We start from the raw sequence: 25,207 nt of genomic DNA, 5'->3' as shown, positions 1-25,207 counted from the left end.
TGTTACAGGTTGCCTTAGTTATCACATGTCCCCATTTTCCTTTAGGTGTCATCAATAACTGCTACCTGCTATTTTCCAAAGACTAGAAGTGGTGGTGACTAGAAGTCTTGTGGTATTTATGACCTTTGCTGTGTGCACCATTCTGTAAGTGTGACCATTACCCCACTTTGTGTCACAAGCTACCAACTGCATTTTGTGGAAAACAATTCATGTACTTAATCAACTGAGTCACAAGATTCTTGAAACTTATTGTTTGCTGTAGGATCCTTGTTTCACTTCCTTATCTAGAAGGACAGACTTTTCTCCTACTTCCTTGTGGCCCCTTTTTATTGCTAATCAGCCAGTGGGGTGACATTTTTTATTTTGAATTTTTTTTTTAACTAAAAATACTCTTCTAAGTGAAACCAATAAGTCTTAACTAAAGTTATAACTTAATCAAAGCCTACACAGAGATAAAAAGTAGTTCTTATGAGAGCAAGAAAAGCCACAAAAACAGCTCAAAGAAAGGAAATTTTTGCTAGCCAGTCTTGGCCCACATTTCTGTTGCAGTAGTTCAGGAAATTTCACCCTAAAATATGATTCTTTGGCATAAAGAATATTTTGAATTAAAGGCAATAGGCCAATGGAAGGGGCTTTCCCTTTAGGTGCATAACAAGATGGAGCATCAAAAGAAGAATGGACTTCCCTTTCATTTCCTATTATCTCACTACATTGCAGGAAAGAAAATCAAGACTGCAACCAGACATGGCCTAAATCATCTTAAACATAATACCTATCTCTCAGGTTAATTTATAAAGTCAATCTGTTTACCCACATTCATTCACATTCTCACCTATCTATTCATCCTCCCCAGCAACCATTTATTACCCCTAAACAGAACTCTCTACACTCCTCTCCCCTCTAAAAGATAGGTGTAAAAATACCTGGACTATATTGGGATATTGGGTAGTCACTCTGTGATTCTCCCCATACACACAGTAAATAAAACTCTTTTCTTAATCTGCCTTAATTATGAGTTGATCTTTCAGCAAACTTTCAGGGGAAAAGGCAAATTTACCTTCACCCCTACAATGTCCAGCCATATTTTCTCAGGTCTTGGCTTGTCTCCTGACCATTTATAAAGAAATGTCTGAAAGTCCTATATGCCCCCACAGAATGTTAAGCATCAGGCTACAACATAAATTCTCCTCTGCTGTCATTCCCAGAGAGATAGCTATTTGCACAGGGGCAATGTAAGAAGGATTTTATCTTTTAGATCAAATTCTGTTCCTTAATTTTGTCAAGAGAATTTTTAAGGCTAGCCATAAAATATATGTCTTTCTTTTCATCTAACTCCTCTATTAAAACAAATAAGGCAATTGTTTAGAATAAGAGATCTTTAAAATCCATCTTCTTAATTTAAAAGGTCCATCTTTCAGTCATTAAGTCGTTATTCCAAAGTGACTTAATCCAAAAGTTTCTTTAGGAAGAAGCAATCCCAAAGATCCCTTCATTTTCCTAGAATGGTCTATGACAGAAACGACAATGCACCATGAATGGAACTTTCTATGACAAACACTCCTGAAAGCTTGCCATGTTTGGAATGACAACAAAAAAATTCTTGGGCTCCCAATTTTAACCTGGTCACCAAATGAAGACCTGACAAATTCATATCCCCCAGTGGTGGTGCCCAAGAGGAAAGGCTCCCATATGTTCCAAGGGCAAGCTCTTAAGGACATAAAACAAGGCAAGAGATGATTTTCTCCAGTGTCCCTCTTTATGACAGAAAAACACAGAAAGAGCAACAAGAGAAAACCCTGTCTCTGGGAGGAAAAAAGAATCTAGAATAATGAATTTATATCACAATGTACCAAACATCACTACATTAAGACTGGTCACATAAATCATATTAAGAATATGGTCACATTTATAATTAGCAGCATAAAGAATAAAATACTAAGGAATAAACTTAACCAGAATGGTGAAAGTCTTATACATTGAAAATTATAATACAATGGCAAAAAAAGAAAGAAAAAAGAAAAAGAAGACACAACACAGATAAGTAGAAGGACACGGTTCATGGTATAGAAGAAATTAATATTGTTAAAATGTCTATACTACCCAAAGTTATGTGCCGGTTCAATGCAATCTCTATTAAAATTCCAAAGGCACTTTTCACAGAAATAGAAAAAAAAATCCTAAATTTCACATGGAACCAGAAAAGACCCTCAAACAGCCAAAGCAACTTTGAGTAAGAAGAAGCTGTAGGCATCATACTTCCTGATTTTAAATATATGGTAGTGGCAAAACAAACACATATAGATTGTTGAAACAGAAGAGAGAGCCCAGAAAGAAACCCATCCCATATGATCAACAGATCTTTAACACGCATCCCAAGAATGAACAATTGGGAAAGGATAGTTTCTTCACTAAATATTATTGTTTGCAAAACTAGATATCTACATATAAAAAGATAAAGGTGGGCCTTTACCATTCACTATACATAAAAATCAACATAAAATTCATGAAATATTTGAATATGATATTTGAAACCATAAAACTCTTAGAGGGGGAAATGGCTTCACATTCATCATGGCAATTATTTCTTAGATAAGACAGCAAAAGTACATGAAATACTGCAAAAATAGACAAATAGGATTACATCAAATTAAAAAGCTTCTACATAGCAAATGAAACAATCAATACAGAGAAAAGAAACCTATAGAATGAGAGGAAAATATTTGCAAATTACATATCTAATAAGTGGTTAATTTATAAAATATATAAGCAGTTCCTAAAACTCATTAGTAAAAAGAAAAATCTGTTTTGAAAATGGGCAAGGGACTTGAATAGATATTGCTCTAAACAATTCATACAAATAGCCAACAGGTATGTGAAAAGATGTTTAACATTTCTAATCACTAAGGAAATGCAAATCAACACCACAGTGGAGTTTTATTAACCTCACACTTGTTAGGATGACACTATGGGGGAAAAAAAGAAAACAAGTGTTACAAAGTTTGTCAAGAAATTGTATGCTGTTGGTGGGAATTTAAAATGGCACGGCTAGTATAAAAATCAGTACTGAGTTTTCTCAAAATATTAAAAATACAACTACTATTGGTTGCAGATACAGCAACCCTACTTCTAGATATATAATCAAAAGAAATGAAATCAGGATCATGAAGACATTTCTATGTTTTCATGTTCATGGCAGCATTATTCACAATAGTCAAGCTATGGCAATAACTCAAATGTCCATTGGCAGATGAATGGAAAAGACAATGTGGTATATACAATAGTGGAGTATTTTTCAGCCTCAGAAGAAAAGAAAATTCTACAATTTGTGACAATGTGGATGACCTGGAAGCTTTATGCTAAGTGAAATACTACATAATTCTTCTTATATGAGGCATCTAAAGTAGTCAAAAGTACTGAAGTAAGCAATAGAATGGTTACCAGAGGATGAAGCAGGGTATATACAAGAGTTGTTTTCAGTAGGTATAAAGTCACAATTAAACAACATAAATAAGTCCCAGAGATATGTTGTACAATATAGTGTCTATAGTTAATAAAAAGTATTGTGTACTTAAATTTTTTTAACAGGGTGGATCTCACGGGGTGCAGTGGCTCACGCCTGTAATCCCAGCACTTGGGAGTCTGAGGCAGGTGGATTGCCTGAGCTCAGGTTGCTGTGAATTGTGACACCAAGGGGGACAAAGTGAGACTATGTCTCAAAAAAAAAAAAAAAAAGGTGGCGCCTGTGGCTCAACTGAGTATGGAGCCGGCCCCATATGCCAGAGGTGTTGGATTCAAACCCAGCCCTGGCCAAAAAAAAAAAAAAAAAATGATTGGTACCATGATTAGCAATGTTAATCATCTTTTCACATACCTGTTGGCTATTTGTATGAATTCTTTACAGCAATAACTATTCAAGTCTCTTGCCCATTTTCAAAACAGATTATTTTTCTTTTACTATTGAGTTTTAGGAACTGCTTGCATATGTTAATTATATGCAGCTTTTTGTACAGAAATTATACTTCAATAAAGCTGGGGGAAATCGTAACATTAAATTATATTTCTAGTATGTCTTTGATATGATGTGATGAAAGTAGCATTTTACTTTTGTAGTATTCCTCCCCATACCCCATAACACCATGCAAAAATGAACAAACATGTGTGGTCTCACACACACATACACCTATACACACACTCCAACAAAGGAGTATTCTAGAAAATGTCTGTCCGGTACACTTCAAAACTGTCAAGTTCATCAAAAACAAGAAAGGTCTGAGAAACTGTTACAGATAAGAGGAGCCTAAAAGACATGAAAACTAAAGGCAATGTGCTATTCTGGATAGGAGTCTGGAATAGAATAAAGGTATTAGATAAAAAGTAAGAAAATATGAATAGGAAATTGACTTGGGTTACAGATAATACATCAGCATAGGTTCCTTGAGTGTAACAAATGTACATATAACATGTAAATAATAGGAGAAACTGGGTATAGGGCATATGGGAGCATTGCACTATCTTTTAAATTTATCTGTAAATCTAAAACATTTATCTGTAAATCTAAAAATGTTCTAAAAGATAACTTCTATTTTGAAAGTAAATAATTCGCAAAATTAAAAAAAATCACTATATATGGTTGACATGATCCATGGACATGTGATTACCCCTTGTTTATAGATGATCAAGTAATATTTCAATATTATTTTTTCATAATTAATTTTATTTATGTAGTATTTAGTTTTCATATATCCACTCTATTAAATTTTATCTAGGGTTAGATTGCATAAAATTAAATACATTTAACATTTTTAGTTTTATAAGCAGACTTAAGCATGTCTGGAGGCTGAGGAAAAGAAAGCCAGTAGAGAGACTGAATATAAAACCAAAGAGAAGGAACAATGAGTGGCATGAAATCTGTGGAATAGAGGCTCATAAACTGGAGTGGAAAGGAGAGAGGCCACCTTCTGAGTCAGGAGGGGAAGAATTGAAGACAAAAGAGGAAAGAGGAAAAAAAAAGTGACTGGGCCTATGCTTGAATGGTTCTGCTGTGGTATATTTTCCTGTATCAGGGCTATAAACATCCTGCTCTACATTTCTTTGTAAGAATCATGGTGACAGAGAAACTGCCAGAATAGCTCTAGAATAGGAGTTGGAGACCATCCTGAGCAAGATGGAGACCCTGTCTCTACTAAAAATAGAAAAAGTAGTTGGGCATCATGGTGGGTGCCTATCGTCCTAGCTACTGGAAAGGCTAAGACAAGAGGGCCTGAGCCCAAGAGACTGAGGTTGCTGTGAGCTATGTTAACACCATGGCACTCTACCCAGGGTGTCAGAGTGAGTGAGACTCTATCTCAAAAAAAAAAAAAAAGAAGATAAAGAAGAAGAAGAATTAGATCCTGTGCTGTGAGCTTAGAAGTTCTACTCAGAAATGTTTGGAATATAAAGCTGCTTTTGCAAGCACCTGGCATGGTTCAGACATTGCCATTGCAGAGGGACTGAAGCATGTAGGGGTTGATTCAATACCCCAAAACTTCATAGCTTTGGGAGCATCAGGAGACGGCATTCTGAATAGGGAAATACCTTTCTCATAGTAAGTGTTGGCAAAAGTGATCACAGGAAAGTATCTCTTACAAATAGATCTCAGATATGAGATATCAATCTTAAAGAACATCGGAGAAATTTTCTACATATGCTTCAAGAAATATCTAGAAAAGATTTTAACTAGGTGTTGGAGGGATTGTGAGGCAGGGCCTGACTAAGTCTTCAGTCAGGGATGAAGAAATAAACAGTTGATAAAATTTGAATTATCAATGTTCATTACCTCAATTTTACTCACAGGCTCACTAGAGTAGAGAACCTTTAGACAATGTGAACCTCAGCTAGTTATTTTTATTTTTTTTATAAATACAAAGCTGCTATACCTTAATAACTTCAGCATTTGTTAATAGAAATTTAAACCCTAAATTACAAAATTGGAACACAGTAACACAGCTGATAGGACAACAAAATTTGAGATTTCAGGATGTCTGTTCTCCATGAAGAGAAGTCGTTTCAGATGGGGGTCTGGGTACATGTGCATGCTCTGAACTAGGGAGAGGTGAGTTTGACCATATGAGTAAGACAGTGCCTCTGTGTGTACCAGGCATTTGCATGCTTCCTTCTGATTGCAGTGTCAATATACACTTGATTTTAATTTTATCCTAAATTGCAGTGCTCAAGCAGTCCTTTAGGTGTCATTATATTGTCATAAAATGCCCTGAATCACAAGGTGAGCGATATAAAGTTCTAACTTCTCTTAAAGAAACAATGTCCAAAAACCCTTTTCATTCATGTTGTTCCTCCTGAAGTGACTTTAAGTATTAGATTTGTACTTCATGAGTTGTCCTTTTAAAACCCAATAACTTCCCAAGTTATACAGTAATTTCTCCCCTTATTCATGGGGTACATTCCAGGACCACCTCTCCCCAGTGGATGCCTGAAACCACAGACAGAACTGAACCCCATATATGCTATGATTTTTCTCTTACATACATACGTACCTATGATGAGTTTTGATTTTTTTTTTCTTTCTTTTTTTTGAGATAGAACCTCAAGCTGTCATCCTGGGTAGAGTGCCATGGCATCACAGCTCACAGCAACCTCCAACTCTTAGTCTTAAGCAATTCTCTTGCCTCAGCCTCCCAAGTAGCTGGGACTATAGGCGCCCACCACAATGCCCAGCTATTTTTTGGTTGTAGTTGTCATTGTTGTTTGGCAGGCCTGGGCTGGATTAGAACACACCAGCTCTGGTGTATATGGCTGGCACCTTAGCCTCTTGAGCTACAGGTGCTGAGCCATGAGGTTTGATTTAAAAGTATGCACAGTAACATATTAATAACTAGTAAAATACAACAATTATAACAATATGTTGTGAAGGAGCTAAGGAAATTTTACCCCAAAATATGACTACTTAACATAAAGAATACTTTAAATTAAAGGCCATTCATGATCAGAAAGCATTGGAAAGGCCTGTCCCTCTGTAAAACCAGACTCACCTGAGCAGGAGATTAAAGGGGGCAACTGTCTTCCTTTCTTCCCCTTGAAAGATAACACAGCTGGCCCAAATCATTGAAAACACAATACCTGTCTTGGTTAATTTACAAGTTAATCTGTCCCCCCCAACCCCCCGCCCCACCATTCATTCTCCCAAGCAACCACTTGCTGCACCCACACTCCATCTTCTCCCCCTCCTTTCAAAAAGATATCTATAAAAGTATATGATCATCATTGAGACATTGGGTAATCGTTCTTGTGGTTCCCCCCTCCCGCCATGTGCATGGTATTTGAAAATAAACCTTTCTCTTATTGTTGCAGGAAGACGATGCCTAATGGAGAAAACAAACAACCAAACACCATGTTTAAAAGAGGAAGGGCTTTATTCTAGCTGGTGGCATGGTTGCAGACCCAGCATCTCAAGATGGCTGCACTCCTTGACTGTCTCCATCTTCTCCCTTTTATCCCCAGTCAAAAAGTTCTGGCCCATGGGTACCTTTCACGGGGAGGACCTTGAGGTTGTGCCCTTAGGATATCTTTGAGAAGACCTCTGTTCTCTTAGACCTCAGTTTTTCAGGTATCCTCTCTCATTATTAATCTGCTATAATTGTGAGTTGATCTTTCAGCCAACCAACTAAGGGAAAAGGGAAGAGTTTTGCCATGATCCCTATAGCTGTAATAAAAATTACATGAATGTGGTCTTTCTCTGAAAGCACATGTGAGAATAAGGCAAACTCAGGCAGGCAAGAGCAAACATGATACAGCTGGTCTAGTCTGTTTATATCCTGCCTGACCTTCACCCTCTGTCTCCCATTCTTACTGTTTTGTAAATTTAGCTCCCACTCTAAAGATGCCTATTTTGAGTAGTTTAAGTGGATTGATTTATGAGATTAACTTTTGAATTGAAATGTTGTAATAGGTCTCTGAGTTGTGTTGATTATTATTTGAAATGGGGGTTTGCTTTGAGAGAGCATACCAGAAAAGGGGGAGGTCTAGAAGAACAGGTTTTCTCAAAGAGACCACAAGGATACACAGGCAGGGTCCTCTCCACGGTGACTCAGCCCTTGGGAATTTGTAAACTTAACTTCCTGAAACTTGGAAATTTCCAAGTTCTGTGAAATCCTGTGGTTCTGTAGGGGTGGGAATAGCATCTTCTGCATGATTCAAACTGGCCAATGAGAAGGGTACCTGTGGGATGGAACTTTTTGACTGTCAATAAAAAGGGAAAGACCAAGCCAGTCGGAGAGTGCAGCCATTTGGAATTCTTCTATGCTGTAAGCTCCTGGCTGGTGAATAAAGCCCTTCCTCTTATAAACGTGGTGTTTGGGTGCTCTTTCTCTCCATTGGGCCTTGTCTTCCTGCAACAGCCTGGTCTTTGCTTTGAACTTTTATGTATAAAACTGTAATTTTGAGAATGAAAGAAGAGAAGAGTCTTGGAGAGGTGACTGTCACTGTTCTCCAGAATCCTGGCCTTCTGACAAAGTTTGGTGGACCTATCCCCATCTCTGCATATTGGCTGAGAGTGATAGGTAGCCAGATCCTCTTCTTTTGGTAACATTTCTCTCTCTCAAAATACCTTAATAGATTGTACTCATCTAGTTTGGGATTGCATTAACAGTGGATACTACAACAGAGGAAAATGAAAGTGAAGATGGGGCTGGACAGGGATAAAGGGATTACTGCATCTCTAGTTTTCATCTAAACTGACCTGTGTTCAGATTCAAAGGTCCAGGTATGTTCCTGGTTATCTTCCCTAAGATTTCTGATATAAACCTCAAGTTTGCGTATCAAACACAAAACTCTGAATTTCTGTTTTCTATTTCAGTAAATGACACCTAGATGTGTTAAAAACCTAGGAAGTATCCATGACTTTTCCTTTATTCTTTCTGCCTTTAATACATCTGTTCCAGGGTTGGATAGGGACCCTGCATTCTCTAGGCCCAGGTGAGCTCAGAAATCAACACCCCCCCCCCACATTTCTAGGCATAAATAGGCTGCCCTTTCTAGCCACACCCTCTCGGCTCTATCAAGGTCATGAACAAAGCAGCCTGAAAGGTTTTGGGTGATTCCACCTTGAGTAGGGAGCACACAACCTAATTATTTCCCTGAGACAAAATCTCCAAAGACCTAATAATCTTGCCTTAGTGGGGAGACTGGCTTCATTCATTTGTTAATATACTCATTAACTTTGAAAAGGTGTTTTACACCTAGGGGTCCTGGCCAAAAAGTAATGCTCCAGATTATACATGCCCTAGACAAAGGACCCATCTGAAGACTTCTGACTTGAATCTTTCCCTTTGCCAGAGGCTCTGGTGCTTTTTACTCCTTCTGTCTTCCTTTCTGTCTAATAAAATCTTATTTACCACTGTGGTCTGTGGGTTCATTCTTCACATTCCCCCAGACCAAGGACCTACTGAAGAAAGGAATTCTGGTAACAAATCAGCTGCACTATCCTCACGAATGTGTCTTTTTTACCCATTCCTCATCATCTTTTTACCATCACCCTTGTCAAACCACTATAATTTCTTCCTGCTGTGGCCACAGTTTTCCAACTGTCCTACCTCTACCCTTGACCACTCAAAATACATTTTTCACTCAGTAGCCAGAATAATCTTTAAAAAAAAATCTACCCATGTCACTCCCTATTTAAAATCTTCCCATTGGGATTTTAGAGAGATAATAAATAACATTTTTTTTTTTTTTTAAGCGCTCAAGTCTGTATTCTAAGGAGAGATAGTTTTGGACAAATGAGATGAATTCTTGGACTGTTAAGATGTCACCATGTATTATCTCCAGAAAGATTTCACTAATATTTAACTTAACTTTACATATTTATTTTTTCCTCATTTTAAAGTGTGATTAGAATTTTGTGGAAACAACTTCATAAAGATAGGAATAAGATTGTTCTTATTAATTTCTCATCACCTTCACCAAGAGGGATTCCACACCTCTGGTTGCCCATAGGCTTAATCATTAAGCCCAAAGTTTAAAAGAAACAAAAACATTTGAAGGAAAGTACTACCAAATCCAAAAGGGGGGGGAGGAACCAGCCATGTAACAGCACCTCTCGCCCCCTACCATGAGAATGTGACCTTTTGTAACTGTTCCAGGAGATAGCCCCGAGCTGAAGCAGATAAAAGGGCTAAGTAAATGTTTAGCTGTTAATCTTGTCTTAAGACAGTTAAGTAATGAACCAGAGTTCTTCTTATCTAAAAAGCCCCTGCTATGTCTGCTACCCCTCCCTATTTTGTGGTTAAAAGCCCCTGCCATGTCTGCTACCCCTCCCTACTTTGTGGTTTTTGCCTTTATAAGCTTGTAAAACCTGCTGTTCGGGGCTTGACTCCTCTGCTCCTGAGAGAGTTATGAGCTAAGCCCCAGCATGCTGGAATAAAACCCTCTTGCTGATTGCATCAAGTGCCATCTCTTGCTGTTGATTGGGGTCGTCGTAGTCCAGGACAGAGTGGGGGTCTTGTCCCAAGTCTTTCACATTATCCTTGCCTTATGTTTTATGGCCTCTGCCACTTCTCAAATAATCTCCCCAAAGAAGGAATGTCAGATCTCATTAGTAAGTTTGAAATAGAACCAACTTTTTGGACACACCCCCAGACCCAGAGGTCTGGTCTGTTTTCTGCTTGCTTGGGAGCTATCTTCTCTGCCTGATGCCTTTGTAGTTGTGCAGCTGTGCTGGTGAGAGAATAGGCAAGTTTTATGTCTCAGAAATTCCTGTTTGATGATCACCTCTATGAAGTCTTCTCTAGTCAGAATTCATTTCTCATGCTTCTCTGTTCTTATAACATCTGGTACGTATGTCTGCATGTCACTAATCTAACCCATTATAGACTGTTGTTGGTGTTTTTTGCTCATCTTTTTTATGCCACACTAAGTTCCTTAAAGTTAATAATGACACAGGGTTACCCTGCTCAGGGCTGGATAGGGATCCCAGCCTGGGTGAGCTTAGAAATCATTCTCATCATAGACCACCATTTCTGGGCAAAAACCTTTTTCAGTCTGCATTCTAGCAAGGTCATGAACAAAACAGCCTGAAAGGATCTAGGACAGTGGTCTCAACATTCCTAATGCCGTGACCCTTTAATACAGTTCCTCATGTTGTGGTGACTCCCAACCATAAAATTACATACTACTTCATAACTGTAATTTTCCTACTGTTATGAATCCCGTAATGTAAATGTCTGATATGCAGGATGGTCTTAGGTGACCCTGTGAAAGGGTCATTCAACCCCTAAATGGGTTGAGACCCACAGGTTGAGAACCGCTGATCTAGGAGGATCCTCTTCCAGCAGGGAGCATACACCCTAATTCCTTTCCTGAGCCGAAGACTTAAAGGACTGCATTTTTGTGCTCAATTTTAGGATTATTTTCTGCCCACAGGCCTCTAGCCAATTGTGGCATACTGCCTCAAAACCACCTGCCCACAGGATAAGAAAAGCAGTATTTAAACCCTGTAGACAGAAGATAGTGGGGAGGAGCTCTTCCCATTTTGCTCTCCCCCCCTTTTGCTTATCAATCTTTCCATTAATAAACTTTATGCTGTCACTTATCTGTCTCATCTGTGGTTTTATTCTTTGAAGCCTGAGATCAAAGATTCAGCATAGAGAGAAATTCTGACAACAGAAACAGTGAAGGTAGGAATGGTTGTGCTTTTTACACTTTTTGGACTAAATGCTCCTAGAATCTTGGCACAGAGTAGATGCTAAAAAAAAAAAATTGCTGACTAGATTTGAAGGGAGTTTGTTGTGTGAGGTACTGGCCACATAATCCCTGTATGCCTCTGTCAGCTGAGGTCAGTGTTGACAAAGATTTCAGAGATCATTAGCTGCCAACACAATGGATACCAATATGTCCACACAAATAGTGGTGGCAAGGGTTGTTAGGGTCTTGGGTTGAAGGAGCTAAGAAAATTTTACCTTAAAATATAACTACCTGGTATAAAGATCACTTTGAGTTAAAGGCCATGTGAGATCAGAAAATAGCTGGAAAGTGCTTTCTGTTCATCTACATAAAATTCAACTGACCTGATCAAAAGATCAAAGGGGGAAATTGACTTCCTTTTCTCTCCCTATTAGCTCAAAATATTGTGGAAAAAAAGAACAAGAATGCAGGCAGACTTACCCCAAATCATTTAAAACACAGTGTCTGGGGCCATGGCATGCATGGTGGCTTACACCTGTAATCCTAGCACTCTGGGAGTTTGAGGCAGGTGGATTGCCTGAGCTCACAGGTTCAAGACCAGCCTGAGCCAGAGTGAGACCCCATCTGTAAAATAGCTGGTCATTGTGGCAGGCACCTGTAGTCCCAGCTACTTGGGAGGTTGAGGCAAGAGACTCACTTGAGCCCAAGAGTTTGAGGTGCCCTGTGCTATGATGCTATGGCACTCTACTGAGGGTGACAAAGTGAGACTCTGTATCAAAACAAACAACCCCACAATGTCTGTGTCTCAGGCTAGTTTACACATCAATCTGTTTTGCCCCCACCATTCATCCTCTGTACCAACAAGCTTTTTTCACGTATACTGCACATTCCTCCCCCTTCTAAAAGAGTATCTGACCATTATTGAGATATTGGGTAATCACTCTTGTGAGTCTCCCTATGTGCATGATATTTAGAAATAAACCTTTCTTTTATTAACATGCCTAAATTGTCAGTTGATCTTTAAGTGAACTTTCAGAGATAAAGGGAAAGTTTCCCCTCAACCCCAACAGTTTAACATAGCAGGCAGGATCTCAAAGCCCCTCTGCTCTTCTAGAAGCTGCAATGAGAAAAACTGGAAATAACTCCAGTTGGCTGGCAACATGGTAGGTAAGATATTTACCAATTGAACTCCTGGTTTCCCTCTTTCTGTGGGCTCCAGTTCAGCAGATAGTAAAGGATCATTGTCTTTTCCAAATTTAGAATTAATGAGGGAAGCTGGTATTGCAGGAAAATGAGACTCCATGGAGAGAAAGAACACCCAAACACCAAGATATGGAAGGGCTTTATTTCAGCTGGTGGAGCCACAGCAGAATAAAAGTCCAAAAATGGCCATGTTCCCTGACTGGCTTTGTCTTTTCCCTTTTATCTCCAGTTAAGCGCTCTTTGTCTATGGGTACACTTCTTTGGTCAGTTTGAATCAAGCTGGAGAAGGTGGGCTCTTTAAAGATAAGTCTTGTTTCTTAAGTTATAGCCTTAGTTAAGCCTTATTGGTTTAACTTAAAAGGTATCTTTGGTTTAAAAGTTCAAAAGTAAAAATGCCAGCTGTTCATCCTGGCTAAAGTTTGCTCCATTGATCTTCACTCCTTTCTACCCTTTTCTCTTTGCTAATCATGGAGTTTTGGCCAAAGACAGCCAGCTGTTCAAACTGTATTTAAGTAAGGCAGATAGATACCAGCTGCAACCAATACAGCAAGCAATTCCTACTGAGAGAGGATACCTGAGAAGGGTGAGGTCTCGGAGAACAAGTCTTCTCAAGACCACAAAGATATATCTATGGGGTCCTCTCCATAGTGACTCAGCTCTTGGGAATTTGTAAACCTAACTTCCTGGAACTCCAAGTTCTTTGAAATCCTGTGGTTCTGTAGGGGCTGTAATAGCATCTCCCTCTTGATTCAATGAGAAGGGTAACTATGGGTTGGAACTTTTTGACTGTCAATAAAAAGGGAAAGACCAAGCCAGTTGGGGAGCACGGCCATTTGGAATTCTTCTATGCTGTAAGCTCCTGACCGGTAAATAAAGCCCTTCCTCTTATAAACATGATGTTTGGGTGCTCTTTCTCTCCATTGGGCCTCATCTTCCTGCAACGTTTTTGGTCCCCTGACCAGGAATTGAACCCAGGCTGTGGCAGTGAGAGTGCCAAATCTTAATCATTAGACCATCAGGGAGGCAATTTGGCCTCCCTGTGTGGATGCCTCAGCTGGGTGAGAAAGGACACCCTCAGCAGGTCTTCAAGGAGTCAAACACTGGGAGGAACTGGCATGCAGGAACAGGTACCTACACAGGGATATGTCTAAGGCAAGATATGATCTAGCTGGGGGTCCCACTACAGTTTTAGTGGAAGAAGGAGCCTGATCAACTCCTTGGGCATTAGATCACTGGCAGGTCTGTTGAGAGTTGTGACTGAGAGTACTCTGAGGGTGGAGTTGGATCTCCCTTCACAGGGCCTAGGGGAGAGTTGGTTTGCCTTTATGGCTAAGTGGCAGCTCAAGTGGTAAATGGAGGCTGCCCAGGTTAAGAAATGGGTTGGGATTGTATGCATGTGAGTGCTTGGAGAATGACAGAGATGGATAACAATAGGTGAGCTTCCCCCCAACCCCCCATTCATGGGATGACACAAATGTATGAGTATGCCCTTCTTCCCTGCTCCAACTTTGCCCCTGGCTATTCAGAGAGAAACTGGAAGTTCCAAGTTTTCCCCTTTCTGTCTTTGGCAGCAGCCACATGGCCATGTGGGTCTTGGGGGGAAATGAAAAGACATTAGAAAAGATGTTGTTGTAGTTTTGTTACTGGAATATTTTCAGTGAGTCTTTGGTCTCAGAAATTTGAGTATTGAGCCTACAGGCAACAGATCAGTGATAAAATGGCATTTTGTTGGACTGAGGGGTATGCAGAGGAAGTGGAGAGTGCCAGAGCCTGCTATTACAGAGGGGCCATGCTTTGGAAAGTTTTGCAGTTCAGGCAGTCTGGTGAGCTCTGGATTGCCATTGGAAATCTGGGGAAGAGAGTGTAAATTTCTTACTGGACAGGGCTGTATCCATATCAGCAACAGGTCTCCAAAGTGGACAGCCTCTGGAAGGAGGGAGGAGGCCCAGGTCGGAGGTTTCCTGCATGAGTCCTTTGTCTAGGGATAAATAATTTGTCCTGAGAGATATTTTGGCCAGGACTTGGTAGATGGAAAAATACCTTTACAAACTGAATGGGTGTTCTAGCAAATGAATGAATGCAGCCCCTCACCTTGGACAAGGTTATTAGATTTTTACAGCAGTTTTTGTCTGGGGAGGGGATTAGGTGTGTGCTCCTTAGTCATGGTGAAGCCATCCAAAAGGTTTCAGACTGCTTTGTTCATGACCTTGCTGGGGCTCAGAAAGTTTGTATGTGGAGATGGGAGTCTGATGTCTGAGCTCACCTGAGCCTGAAAAATGGGGGTTCCCTGTCCAGCCCCGAGTGGAAAAATCCTGTATCAATGTTATATCTCATAAAATGTCTCTCATTTGTAAAATATAATAATTTGGTTGTTTAAATTATTGGGGAAACTGAGTCTTTGTCAAAGGATAAGATTCTTGCCTTCTAATTATCAGTTTGGCCAAGTGAATGGGTGACTTCATAGTAAACTGGGGTTCTGTTTTGTGGGAAGTAAGTTTTTGAGAGTAAGAGAAATTAGACAGAAAGAAGAATGGCATTGTGTAAAGAAAGAATCTTGTATGATTTCTCCTGAAACAAAATGGTTGTTTAAGAAAGTGAAAGGCAGGACAAAAACTAAAGAAAGTTTAGAATGTGTGTAGATTGTATGTGCAGGTTAAATGAAGCTCATAAAAGAGAATTTGTGAAAGAATTTACATGTGATCCAGTTGACTATGTATTTCCTTTAAAATCTTTTGGCCTGTAATCTTGTTTTAACCAATGTTTTAGGCCTTCGATATTTGACAAACCTTCCAAAATCAAAACTCCAAATTTGGGGCTTGGCACCTGTAGCACAGTGGTTGCAGCACTGGCCACATGCACCGAGCCTGGCAGGTTCATACTCGGCCAAGGCCAACAACAACAACAAAAAAATCCCCAAAACACAACTCTAAATTTGGTCTTTTTGAAATATTAAGACCACTAAAAGTCATAGGAAAACAAATTAAACTTATTTGATTTATTAAAAATGTATAAGAAACATTATAAAATATAAAATGATGATTAGTTTTATATGGGTTATGGTTATATATATATATGTTCTAATATTATACAGCATTTGTTGTCCTAATGTATAAAGCATTGGTCTGTCCTCACCTATAAAGCATTAATCTGTCCTAACATATAAGACATTGGTCTGTCCTAATACATATTGTTGGTAATAATTTTAATTCATCTAAAAAAAGGAAAGTGTTTTTTGTAAATGACTGAGTCCAAAGTTTGTCCCCAAAAAGGAAAGAAATACTAAGAGAGGCTAACGAATTCTCTCAAATTCAAATTCCTGATGTCTTTGGAAATTGAGTACCTTTGAACTAAAAGCAGACTTTTAGAACTTTCATTGGAAAGTTAATATGTCTATAAGTATTGCTAACCTAACTTCAAACAGAACAGAAATCAGTTACATGGAACTGGACTAATTTGCTATGACATTTTTGTTTGAAATATTGTTGATTTTGTCTGTGTTCTATTTTTCAGAAGTCAAAAAAATCATTTTCTGTCTTTGAGCTATTTGTAGCTTTTCAAGCAATGTATGTACTTATGAGAAGAGTTTGAAACATGTATTTTTTTCTCTCTCCTTGATTTCTCCAGAATTTGAAAGTCATTTGTAAGTATTCTTAATTTCTGACAATACAATTATTTGCATAATGTCAATAAGAATCTGTTTTGTTCTATAGGATATGATGAAGGCACTGGTTATTTTACCAAGGCTTTGGCTGGAATAGCATTTCCAGAGGTGTCCAGACTGCCTCAAGGAATTCAGGTTGACTTTATAAAGCCAATAAAAAAAAAAAAAAAGCCCTTTGGAAAACTGGCCAGATACCCATCAGTAACATTTCCTGATCTGTGGTAAGTAATGAAGGTTGCTTGCTGACAGGTCTGGGAATCGAAATGTGCTTGGGACTTTAAGAGAAGAGGAATTTACCCAATTCATACAGGAATCTAATGGCACAGATGGAACCTGGGCTTGTGAAAGGCTTTCAAGAAAGTCCAGCCTGGGGCGGCACCTGTGGCTCAGTGAGTAGGGTGCCAGCCCCATATGCCAAGGGTGGTGGGTTCAAACCCAGCCCCGGCCAAACTGCAACAACAAAAAAATAGCCGGGTGTTGTGGTGGGTGCCTGTAGTCCCAGCTGCTTGGGAGGCTGAGGCAAGAGAATCACATAAGCCCAAGAGCTGGAGGTTGCTGTGAGCCATGTGACACCACGGCACTCTACTGAGGGCAGTAAAGTGAGACTCTGTCTCTACCAAAAAAAAAAAAAAGAAAGTCCAGCCTGAGATTCCTTATAAAAGGTTCCAGCAAAGCCAATTTTAAAGAAAGAAGAGACTAGATGGCTAATAATTATTCTTACTGCACTTTATGCAAATAATCAGACCCAGTATACTGAAGGTACAGTTTATTTTGGCAACTGAGTTGGTTCTGCTGTAATTTGTCTTTAGTGGAAAGAGAAATCTGAGAGAGAGAAATGATTTAAAAGAAAATGAGGCTATGGCCCACCTGTATTAAAACCCATCCTTGTCTGTACTGTCAACTCCTAAAATGAGACATAACTGTTTTACTAAGTTAATCTGTTAAATGGGACTAAGAGACTGGCCAAAGAGTATAGAATTATATACAGTAGTTGTATTTGCTCTGAAGCCTTAAGACTCAACAAAGTCACCTGTTGACTACTCTGGAAAATTTGTGCATATTAAATGTTATCTACTGTGTCTATATAGATACCTCAGGAAAAATTAAAACCTAAAATGAGAATTTTCCTATAAATGGTGTAACTGTAGCACTGCATCCTACTGTGCCTAATCTGTATACTCTGCTGAGTCTGCTGCCAGCAGAAACCAAGTGGCCCACTTGCCTGGACTTAAAAGATGCCTTTTTCAGTATAAAGCTGGCTCTGGGAAGCCAGAGGCTGTTTGCTTTCCAGTGGGAAAGACCAGACACGGAAACTGTGATCCAGTACACATGGACCAGGTTGCCACAGGTGTTCAAAACACCCACAATTTTTTGGAGAAGTGCTGGTTTGTGATTTCCAGAAATTCCCAGCTGAGGAATTAGAATGTGTGCTGCTCCAATATATCGATGACCTCCTTTTAGGGCACCCTACCTGGGAGGGCTGCGCCCGAGGCATGGACTGTCTTTTATGACATCTAGAGGTATGTAGCTATAGTGTCCAAACAAAAGGCCTGGATTTGCCACTGGCAAGTACATTATCTAGGATTTACCATCCAGCAGGGGTAGAGAGGTATCTAGGCATGAAATGGAGGCAGGTCATTAATCACCTCCCCACCCTCATGAGCCGAAAGCAGGTTTGGGAATTCTTAGGTGCAATCTGCTTTTGTTGTCTTTAGATCTCCAACTTTGTTATCTTGGCTAAGCCCTTGTATGAGGCAACTAAAGGAGAGGAAGGAGAGCCCTTAGAATGGGGAGGAGAACAGGAACATGCCTTGTCCCAACTAAAGATGATGCTGATGCTGATAAATGCACCTGCATTGGGGCTACCAGACTTGACCAAGCCCTTCACTCTGTATATTTCAGAGAGAGGAAAGATCTTTGTAGGTGTTTTAACCCAGCTGGTTGGGTCTTGACCAAGGCCTATAGCTTACCTCTCTAAGCAGTTGGATGAAGTGGCAAAAGAATGGCCACCATGCTTACGGGCTCTAGCCTCTATAGCTCTCCTTGTGCAAGAAGCTGATAAGCTGACTCTAGGGCAGAATCTCAGAGTGAAAGTATTCCATTCTGTGGTCATTTTAATGGACACTAAGGGACATTTTTGACTCTCTAATGCAAGAACACCTTGAACCAAGCCAGGTTTCTTCCTATCAGTGGAAGAGAGACTGAGCATGACTGTACATAAGTTATAAATAACATGTATTCTAGCAGACCTGACTTGCATGACCAGCCTTGGACAGTTGCAAACTGGAACTTGTATGTAGACTGAAGCAGTTACATGATGGCACAAGGTGAGCAGCGGGCTGGGTATGCAGTGGTTACCTTAACAGGGACTATAGAGGCTAAGCCCCTACACCAAGGAACATTGGCTCAGAAGGCTGAGTTAAATGCCTTGACTCAAGCCTTAGAACTAAGTCAAGGGTAAAATGTGAATGCTTTTCTGACTCTCCAAGTATGCAGGGCATTGCATAAGAGAAGGGACTATCAAATTCTGGGGAAAAGAACATTAAGTATCAGCAGGAGATACTTCAGTTACTAGAGGAAGTATGGAAATCCCAGAAAGTGGCAGTGATGCACTGTCGTGGACATCAAAGAGATGCTTCCACCATCTCTAAGGGGAACACCAGAGCCAATACTGAGGCAAAGAGGGCTGCCTCCTAGCCATACCAGCTGTCACAAGTGGCCACCCTCATCTCATGGGTTCTGGAGCTCACCCCTATCTATTCCCAGGAGGAGAAGGAATGGTTGGTAGCAGAGGGGAGCCAGGAAGCAGAGGGAGGGTGGATAAAGATGCCAGATGGACAAGTAGCAGTCCGCCAGCTTCTAGGAGCTACTGTGGTAATGGTGATGCATGAGAGCACCCATCTGGAACAGGAGGCTTTGGTAAAGTTTCTAGGCCAGTACTTCTACATCCCCCACCTGTCAGCCCTGGCCAAAACTGTCAGTCTACAGTGTGTCACCTGCAGCCAGTTCAATGCATGCCAAGGAATGACGGTACCCCCAAGAATACAATTGTATGGAGCAACACCCCCTTAAGAATGTCCAGGTAGACTTTACTGAAATGCCCAGGTTTAGAAGGAACAAGTACATGCTGGTGATGGTCTATCAGACTTGGAATAGGTAAAAGCCTTCCCCACTGGGAAAAAAGGACTCCTGAAGTATTGCCCAGAGAAATCGTCCCATGGTTTAGGTTGCCACACTGGTTTAAATTTGACAATGGGCTACCCTTCATAACAGAACTAGTGCAAATAATAAGCTAAAGCTTTGAATAACTTATAAGCCTCAAAGCTTAGACAGGGTAAAGTACATGAACAGGACCATAAGAACAGAAATTGGTAAACTGCCAGGAAGCAAAGCTTAATTGGATACAGGCCTTACCTCTGGTCTTGTTCAAAGAGGCCTCTGTCAATCATTTGCAATTTAGCAGGAACTCCTAAAATAACTGGGAAAGACTGAACTGAATAGATAAAAACCCTAGAAAGAGTAGGAAGGAAAATCTCCACTGAGGTAATTAACTGTGTTCTGTTTAGTCTTTTGTGTCTGTACATCCTTTCTCTCTGGAAGATCAAGGGGACCAAGTCTAGGTCAAGAATCAGAACCTGATCCTCCTGAAACCAAGGTAGAAAGGACTTTACACCATCATCCTGACCACATGCCAAGCAGTGAAGATGAAAGGAATCCTCACCTGGAGTCATCACAGCTGGCTGAATAGGGCTTCACTGCCCCTGGGAAAATAAAGGTAACTTTTAAGACAGTCAACATGCCCTGCTCTAGCCACACACTGGGAGCTGACTGGTCAACTCACAGATGAAGCCTGAGGAAACTCCTCAAGGGACTTGTCTTAATTGGAGTTTGGACTTTGGGGAAAGGGGGGGAAAATGTCACAGGGAAAAGTAAAAACTCATATGTATATTAGCCCATCACCACAGTACTATTAAGGTCTGAGTAGAGAACCCAAGAAGAGTCACAGTCCCTAAAACCTCAGTGCTAAAAAGTAATTAACATCAGCACATGCAGAAAGAAGCTGATATTGAGACCCCAAATTAAAATATATTGGAGTCTCAAAAGGGAAAATGAGAAAGGATACCTGAGAAGGGTGAGGTCTAGGAGAACAGGTCTTCTCAAGGAGACCACAAGGATACACCTGTGGGGTCATCTCCATGGTGACTCAGCTCTTGGGAATTTTTAAACCTAACTTCCTGGAACTCCAAGTTCTTTGAAATCCTGTGGTTCTGTAGGGGCTATAATAGCATCTCCCTCTTGATTCAATGAGAAGGGTACCTATGGGTTGGAACTTTTTGACTGTCAATAAAAAGGGAAAGACCAAGCCAGTTGGGGAGCATGGCCATTTGGAATTCTTCTACGCCATAAGCTGCTGGCCACTAAATAAAGCCCTTCCTCTTATAAACATGATGTTTGGATGCTCTTTCTCTCCGTAGGGCCTTGTCTTCCTGCAACACTATTATCTCTGTCACTTTCTCTTTTCTATGGATGAATCATCTCAACATTAGGCTCTCTCTTAACCTTTTCCAGTTTAGCTGCCCAATTTTCAAATTACACTTGGCACAATTAAACTTGTTCAATTAATTTTGTTCAATCACTTGTTCAATTTAATTTTTATCACAAGTGGGTTCAGAGATAAAATCCTTAGAGAACCACAGGAACACCAAAAGTTCAAGCCATGTACCTTCAGGACTGGTTTCTTCTCTCGCTACAACTGAGACTTGTGGGTAAGTTCTCTCTCAGATTCCAAAATGGCACAGATTTGTACTTTTATCTCTCTGAGTTTGAGCAAATTTTTGATACTAATTGTTTTGAAAGTTTCAAGAAAAATTAAACTAGTCAAGAATCATATTAGATCTGATTATTAACTGGTTTAATAATCCTTCTGCCTCAGGCTCCCATAGGGCTGGGATTGCAAGCCCTTAATTAGATATCTTAAAACACTTCTATGAAATAAATTTACATCTATTAAAAAATTGTTGTTTATGATAGTTTCTGAGAAGCAGGACTGAGTCACTAGAAACTCTGACCATTGTCCTAAATTTAAATGACAAGTTTTATCTTTAGTTTAGGGTACCTTTCCTGACCACTTTGGTTTAACTAGAGCTTTACATATAACTGTCCCCTCCCCCTAATATGAGCAAATAATGGTACAATATTTCGGTCTGAAGTTCTAGCTTTGAAATATAAATTTCCTGCCCTGTTGCACCTACAAGTCATCTTTTTAAAAGGCAAATTGCTACCTAGCTAACAGGCAAGGTAATGCTTCAACCCAATTAGTAAAAGTATTCACAAATACCAGCAAATATTGTACACCACGTACCTTAGGCACATGAGTAAAATCTATTTGCCAATCTTCACCTGATTATTTACCTTGTTTTTGTATACCTCAAAGGGGCTAGATGGTGATTTGGAGGATTGTTTCTCTGACATATATCACAAGTCCTTGTTATCTGTTTTATGGTTTAAATAAGTTTTTCCCATTAAAGAGATCTTTAACCATTTGATAGATACTTTCATTGCCAAAATAAAAAGACTGGTGTAAAGTTTTAAGTATTTTCCATTGATTTGCAGCAGGTAATAGCAAAAGTCCAATTTTATTTTATAGCTAGTCTGAAGGAAGTGGTAGAATAGTCTGTGGATAAAGCCCATTCCTTTTCTTTTTGGGTATATTAAGATGCATGATTCTCAAGTGATCCCTCCCAAATGAGGGGTGCCATAAGGGGAATTTTTCCTTTCTGTGCTATTTTTGCCTCTTTATCAATAAGTCAGTTATCTTCAGAAATATCTTCTAAAATTTTTTGATATACCTTAAAATGAATAATTGCTACTTCTTGTGGAGCATAAACATCTTGTAATAACCTATCTATTTCATGATACTATTTTATGGAGGAACCAATGAAATTTAAGATTTGTCTTTTCTTCCAAATGGAAGCATGGACATGTAAAATGAGGAAAGAATATTTTGAGTCAGTGTATGTATTGACTCATTTGTCTCACCCAATTTGTAAAGTATGAGTTAAAGCTATTCACTCAGCTAATTGCATGCTAATTTCTAAAAAGGGAGACTCACTATTAATTACAGCATGCTAAGTAACTACAGCCTGCTTTGTGAGTTCCTTGTTCTATGCAAGAACTTCCATCTGTGTGCAAAATGATGTCAGAGTTAGGTATGGAAGTTTCCTGTAATCCTTCTCTAGCCACATAAGACTATGCTATAATTTGTTGGCAACCATGCCCTATTTCCTTATTGAACTCAGAGAGGAAAGTGGCAGGATTCAAAGTGGCTCAGGTGCATAATTGTAGCACTAACCCTTCTAGTAATAAGGCTTGATATTTAAGAAGGCAGTTATCTGATAGCCAAAGATTGCCTTTTGAATTTAAAAGTCCAATAAGATCATAAGAAAAATAAATAATCACATATCTTCTATAAGTTAGCCTAGTAGCTTTTGGGGTTAAGTGGGATACAGCTGCTATGACTTACAGGTAGTGTGGCCATCCCTTGGCCATGGTATCAATTTTTTTACTAAAATAAGCTACAGGTTGTAAAAGTATACAAATGTTAGGTCAAGACTCCTAGGGCAATTCCAGTCCACTCTGTAACATATAGATTAAATTGTTGTCCAGTAGGAAGAGTTAAAGCAGGAGCCTATAAAAGAACATTTTTCACTGTTGGAATGCCATATCTTCCTTCTTCTGGTTCCCATCCTCTGGTTACCAGGCACTCTTTTCTGAGCATTTTAAATTGAAGAATAGTGCGGTCTAGTTATTTCACTATATACAGGAATCTGTAAAAGCCTGTAATTCCTAAGATGCCTTGAAACTGTCCAAGAGTTTGAGGCTTAGGGTGAGCCAATATTGGTTCTGTTCTTTCTTTGCCCAAGGCTCTCTTTCCCTGTGAAAGTTGGAGACCCAAATAGTGCAATGCTAAAACCAAATAGGTTTTAGCCTTGGAAACTTTATATCCACAATTAGCCACAAAGTTTAATAGAGCTTAGGTAGCTTTGTGGCATTCCTCTACATCTGGTGCTCCCAATAAATGCCATCTACATACTGAATAAGAGTCACTATGGGATATAAGAAATTACTCAAGTCTTGGGCTAAGGCTTGTCCAAACAAGTACGGGTATTAGCCCATTCTTAGTTTCTGTTTTCAGAGGATATTGTTTTTGATTCAGAAGACAGTTGGGTTTTTTAAGTTCATTCGGACTGGTTGAGCATATTTTGTTCTTTCCACTTATCCCTTAGTAGTCCATACTTCTGGGTCAGATTCTGTGTCTAATAAGGAAAGGCATACTATAGGTTCATGTTTAATATTCATATAAATATTAATGGTTGTTCCTGATTTAGTTAGTATGTCCCTCCCCCAAAGGGGAGCAGGAATTTCAGGCATGATTAGGAAGGCATGAGAGTATAGCCAGTCACCCCAATTGCAGCTTAAAGTCTGAGAGAAGAATTTGGTAATCAGCTTTCCAGACTTGGGGGTTATAGATTTGGGGGGATAGAAGACCAGGGTTAGAGAAAAGTACAGAAAACATTGCTGTAGTGTCCAAAAGAAATTCTGTCTCCTGGCCCTCCACTATGAGGCAGCTTGGGGCTTTTTAGGAGTCATGACACAAGCTGGAACCTTAAGAAAATGCCCCAGGCATCCTGAATCTGTTTAGCAGCTGTTGGGGTCACTGTCCCTGGAGACCTTCACCTCTGGGGACAGGCTGCCTTCCAGTGGTCACCTTTGTATTCTGGACAGGGGCCAGGTGGCTTGCCCAGCAGGTGGTTCTGCCTGGGGCAATCTCTCTAAAATGGCCAGTCTGACCACATTGGGAAGCATTGTTCTTAGCTCCTCTGGCTTCCCTCTACCCCTAAATTGTGCCTATTTGTCAGTGTGCCATTACCAGAGCTATCTTTTTGTTTTTAATCCTTTTTTTCTCCTCTTCCTCCTGATCTCAAAGACCTCTGGGCTGTTTTAAGAAGGTTCTCCAGGTTATGACTGGGGACTAGAGTCAATTTATGGAGTTTTCTTCTAATATCTGGGGTAGCTTGAATGAAAAGTTTATCTTTCAAAATAATTTGGCCCTCTAAAAAGTCATTTGTCAACTGAGTGTGTTTTCCCATCACCTCCCTAAGCTGCTCAAGAAAAGCTGAGGGACTTTAATTTTGCTCCTGGTAAATAGTAAAAAACTTAGAATAATTCATAGGCTTTTTCCTAGGTGAAGGTAAACCTTCCAGAATACATGTTAGAAAATGCTTACATTACTAGTCACCTTGTTTCTCAGGGTCCTATTTGAGACCCTCAAAGGGAATTGCCTGTCTTCCTGTGGGGTATCTGTCCTTTATCTCAGAGGGTATATTGTTATCAACATTAGATATAAACCACAAATCACCTCACTTTCTAGTCTCATCCAAGACTTCATTTTTCCCATTCAAAGTTGAAGTTTGTGATCACATTAATGTACACGGCTATGATTTAATAAAAAAAATAATAATAAAAGTTGAAGTTTGATCTAGTAGTAACATTACATTTATCCAAGAGAAATTAAAGCTTTGTCCTAGCCCTTGAAGAACATCTGTGTACTTATCTGGGTCATCAGAAAAATTTCTGAAATCAATCTTGATTTGTTCTAAATCTGCC

The 25,207-nt window shown here is 39.6% G+C and overlaps 1 pseudogene; it reads right to left on the bottom strand.

Moving 5' to 3' along the window:
* The window catches only part of LOC128567447 (prothymosin alpha-like), a 55,398-nt pseudogene that overhangs the window by 839 nt on the left and 29,352 nt on the right, over positions 1 to 25,207 (bottom strand).

This window comes from Nycticebus coucang, chromosome 16 (assembly GCF_027406575.1).
Source record: "Nycticebus coucang isolate mNycCou1 chromosome 16, mNycCou1.pri, whole genome shotgun sequence".
In the NCBI taxonomy this organism is placed as follows: domain Eukaryota; kingdom Metazoa; phylum Chordata; class Mammalia; order Primates; family Lorisidae; genus Nycticebus; species Nycticebus coucang.
The sequence above is the reverse complement of the archived record's forward strand: the minus strand, read 5'-3'. Positions and strand labels throughout refer to the sequence as shown.